We start from the raw sequence: 5000 nt of genomic DNA, 5'->3' as shown, positions 1-5000 counted from the left end.
GCATGTATGTGTGTCCTTACAAACATACATGTTTGTATGACTGCAAACAGATGCGACCCCTACAAGTGAAGATTTGTCTAGATCTACAAGCTCACAACACGTCACATCGCGAGCCGTTGTGAGCTTGTAGACCTGCTATTTTCGAAGAGCCTGATAATTAAATGGGGCTTAAGTGTTTAAACTGTTCCTCCTTTGTATTTAGCTGGGGACCCCCCAAGGACCCCTGGGGGTTCCCAGACACCAGAAACACTGATTACTGATACATTAGATCACATAATAGATAACGGCAATCCGTGTCTTTGATAGCACACATCCATTATATTCATTCATTGACAGGTCCCTATTGTCAATTTTTAATCTGCAAAAATGTATCATTGGAGCTCTAGGGAGCAAGACCTTTCCAAGCTTCTTTCATGAATCAAATCTTTTGTGTTCAGCAGGATCTTGGATGATATTGTAGCCTACTGGTAGATTTCTAGGCTAATTGAATGTGTCGAAGCACTCGGAACAATGATTTATGGACGTTGCGGTAATACTGTATGAATGACCAAATTGCTTTCTGAAATTACCGTTGTAGTAGTAGCGAGAAGTGATTAGTGATTCACTGAGCGTCGCTGTGATCCTGTGGCAACATGTAGACATGCCAAACTGTCTCCTGGCTCTACAATTGGCTGCTTTTCATATTCACACTCTGATAGGCCCATTAAGGCGGCCAAACATACACAGCACATGAGGTTGTTTCCATGGCAAAAGCTGTGTGTGTGTGTGTGTGTGTGTGTGTGTGTGTGTGTGTGTGTGTGTGTGTGTGTGTGTGTGTGTGTGTGTGTGTGTGTGTGTGTGTGTGTGTGTGTGTGTGTGTGTGTGTGTGTGTGTGTGTGTGTGTGTGTGTGTGTGTGTGTGTGTGTGTGCACGTGCGCGTGTGTGTGCACGTGCGCGTGTGTGCTTGCGTCTGCTTTCCTACAGTTTGTGCATGCTTGTGTGTGGACGCGACAAGGGAAACCGGGTGTGACTGTATTGATGTCCATGCGATGTGTGTGCCTTTGTATTGACTTTGCAATTTCAGCACATCCATTTCCACACAAGCAGCCTGGCCTGGTCCTCAGAAACTCATCTTTTATGTAACATACACACAACAACCTACACAACAACCAAACCTTCTCCTTCTTCATTAATGCAGTGTCTCAGTCAACGTATAACATGGAATGTTTTAGAGTTTTGGAGGAGGGCAATTTGCATTTGGACGCGTTCCTGTTTTCCAGCATTACCCCTTTGTTGTTGTTAAGTTCTCCCACTGAGATTTAGAGATATTTTAGTTCCAATACAATATTTCTAACAGACCTAGTCAAGCATCTGCTGCTGCACAGATGATTGATCCCCTGGGGTGAAGGAGACATGGGAGCGTGCCGTTTTCTACCGGTGTACTACCGACCTTGGGGGGTGAGTCAGGGAGGTGAGAGGAGGTGGAGAAGGTGTCGTACATTAATCTCCGGGGCGGATCATACAACTGATGAAATGAGTGAGATATGAGCCCGCTGGGCTAATGACAAACTGTGACACGACACCCATGATGTTCAGGCTGACGGTGACTGGAGAACTGGAGAGAGCTCTAGAGATGAAAGAGCACGGCCCCTATTACTGTATGTGTGTGTGTGTGTGTGTACAGTACAGTATGTGTGTGTTTGTGGAATGGACGGCACAAGATGGAGAGTAGGGAGGGATGGGGCAGGATTAACTGAAGGAGTTTGGACTTATTGTTCAGTCAAAGACACAAGCAAACACACCATGCAAAAGAGCTGACACAACCATGGACACTATATGTGATGGAGTGTTAAGGTCCTTGCTGAGGAGGAGGACCTTATATTAACTATCGGAACTTTCAGGAAAAAAACGCAGCAGTCTGCAAGGACCTTAAGTCTCATGCAGAAGGCATGCCAGGAAGCTCTTTCGGCAGGCTGCATGCCGACCGGGAACACTACTCGAGACGGACGCAACGAGGTGGCATCGTACAGTACAGTGCACCGGCGTGTAGTTCAGTGACAGTCACAGATGTTCAAGCCCAGGGACTGGGTGGGTGTAGGCGTGACTGTGCGAAGCGTTCGATGAGCAGCAGGTCAAGCGAAGGTGAAGAGCAGTTAGCTGGTCGTTGATTAGCGGCGATAAGCTATAGATAACCCTCTGGCTGCACCCGCCTCCTCCCCACCCTCCCCTCCACCCACTGTGTAGTATTTACTGCTGCGTTAGGGGAACAAAAGGGTGACGAAGGCATCCTGATGGATGTGCTCCGTACCTCCACGGTTCCGGTGTGGAGCGGAGCGGCTGTCGAATCAGGGGATTTATGTGGCAATTAACGCCCGTGCTGCAAGACCGCAGGGAACGTTTTTCTCTTCCACGCCCTTGAGAAAGTAAAAAGTATGCCGCTAAAGAATTGGGGGGGGAGTCATGCCCGTTCCCCATCGCCACCTTTTCTTCCTGATCGCCTCTCTCACAGGTTTCTCTTCTCCATTTTCCCCATTTCATTTTACATCCTCCTTTCCGCCCTGACATGTTCTATTCCTGCCATGCAGCTCCACCCATCCCCACCTCCCTCCCTACTCCCTCTCTCTCTCTCTCTTTCTCTTGCTCTTCTCTGGTTCCGCCGTTGTCATGCCAACTTCCCTGGAGACTGCGTTGTCATGGATACGAAGCGGGGCAGGGCAGATCAGCTGATGTCTGTCTGGTGGTGGCGTTCAGGCATGTGTGTGGAGTGGACGGCCCTCCTCCTATAGTATGTGTGAGCTTCTTCCCTCGGCCTGCCCAGTGTGAGGCTTATTGTCATCCCCCTCCAGTTACCCTTCTCACCACGTTGTCTTTTCCATCCCTCCTTCTATCCATCCATCCATCCATCCATCCATCCATCCATCCATCCATCCATCCATCTATCCATCCATCTCTCCTTCTATCCTTCCATCCAACCACCCATTGGAGTAGTGTTCTAGGCAGCCGTACCAACATGTTGCTACTTGTACCTGAATGAGTGATACACTATCCATTCTCCTCTGTTTTGTGTGTCCATTTGTCCTCCTGACCTCCTTTTACTTTCATTTCACCTACTGTACTGTATATATCCATCCTGTCCTTTCTCACTCACACTTTAAAACCCATGCAGAGCGTTCCTTTAACACATTCTGGGCGGGAACCCATTTTGGTGTTTTTAGCATTATGTCATACTTTAGCTATTGAAAAATAGCATAGAGCAACGAGTGCCGCGCTACGAGCTTGTAGATCTGCTATTTTTGAAAAATCGTGAAAATGTGGTGCAAATCTTTCAATATATATTCTGTGTTTTTAACTCAAATCTTTGCTTCCAGGGAGTGCCTGGAGCAACATATTTTCAGATGGGGGTCGGCGGCCAAATACAGATAATTCTGGGGTTCCTTGACATGAAAAGGGTTGAGCACCACTGACATAGAAACATAGGGTTTTTCAGAAAACTGTCAGGATTTAGAAGACGTCCTCAGGTCAAAATGGGTTAACTCTGAGAAATGGGCCAGCCTAGGTTAGAATCAACAGTGTACGACACGTAATAATTCTTGTGACATATAATTATAGCGGACTGTCTAATGAAAGCCGACCTTTTCCCTCAACAAACATCCATAGCAGGCTCTACTGGTTGCCCTCACAACCAGAGAGGTCACACAGCTTGCCTCATTATATTAGATCAATTTAGTCACCCTCCTCTCTTCTCATTCCCATTATCCTTCCCTTCATCTCTACTGCCGACCGTTATGTAACCAACCTGTGGCTTCCTAAAGCCGCGCTCCTCAAACTTTTTTATGTCAACGACCTACAGTTGGGTGCCACCGATATTGTCCCTTATTATTTGACCCATTTAGGCCTGACCTCAAAAATTTTAAAAATCCTTCTAAATCCTCCAGTTTTCTGAAATAAATATTTTCACGATTTTTCAAAAATAGCAGACCTACAAGCTCATAGCGCGCCACTTGGTGGCGCGCTATGAGCTTGTAGATCTGCTATTTTTCAATAGCTAAATTATAACAATGTTTAAAACACCAAAAGGGGTTCCCGCCCAAAATGGGTTAACTGTCCTTTTGCGCAGATCACGCAAACCTCAGCAAAAAGAAAAGGACAATATCGATGGCCTCCAACTGTATTGGTCCGCTGACCCCCGTTTTGAAGAGATTCAAACGCCATGAGAGACAATTTGTCAAGATTTGTCCACATTTTCCAAAATGGCAGATGTACAAGCTCACAACGCGACGTGTGGTGATCTTGTAGTTCGCCTATTTTTGGAAAATAAACTAGGCCTTGAGTGTTTTAGCTGTTCCTTATGTTGCTGGGGACCCCCTGGATTGGAACCTCCTCAAAGACCTGTGGGGGACCCCCACTCTGAGAGGGGTCCGGGGAATAACATGGGAGGAATGTTCAATCCCTATCCCCATGACGGTGGAGTTGACCTGTAAATGCTCTCGTCAACCATGCCGACTGTTACTGCTACACGTTTAGCATGTAGCATCTGTGTCGCTCATCCACTGTGTGACGGTCAGATCCGCTGCCACACAGCTGACGTGACATTTGCAGAAACAAATGATCGTTCCGCACAAAAGCGGCGATAAGTAAAATAATCTATCATTACGCGAGTCATTAGAACAACGACTCTCATTCCAATCAATTAGTCCTTTAATATAAATGTAAATGTAACCCGGCTCTGTGTAATTAACTGTGGGTGGTTGACAGGGGGGGAGAGAGCATGGCTCCGGGCTGTAATTTAGCCCGATTCTGGGACACTCGTCACCAAAAAGGGGGAGTGCAAGTCGTGGCCGTCGTTTCACAGGTAAGCGGAACTCGTATAGCTCCGGGGTTGAGGCCTGTCTTTCCGCGTTTTGTTCTGACGGAGATGGAGGGAGGATTTGTCTCGGTGTGACATTCTGCTGAGTGGGTGTACCTGACTGCCTGCCCTCTGGCCGCGGCGCGCACACAATGCACTCCACGGGCTCCCGAGG

At 47.4% G+C, this 5000-nt stretch overlaps 1 protein-coding gene across 1 annotated transcript in view; it reads left to right on the top strand.

Annotated features, from left to right (window-relative positions):
* The window catches only part of myo1d (myosin 1D), a 140290-nt gene that overhangs the window by 96688 nt on the left and 38602 nt on the right, over positions 1-5000 (top strand). The gene's annotated exons all lie outside the window — the stretch shown is intronic.

The sequence above is a fragment of the Electrona antarctica genome (assembly GCF_951216825.1).
Source record: "Electrona antarctica genome assembly, chromosome: 22".
NCBI lineage: Eukaryota > Metazoa > Chordata > Actinopteri > Myctophiformes > Myctophidae > Electrona > Electrona antarctica.
Note: the sequence above shows the minus strand (reverse complement) of the source record. Positions and strands in the feature narration are given on the sequence as shown.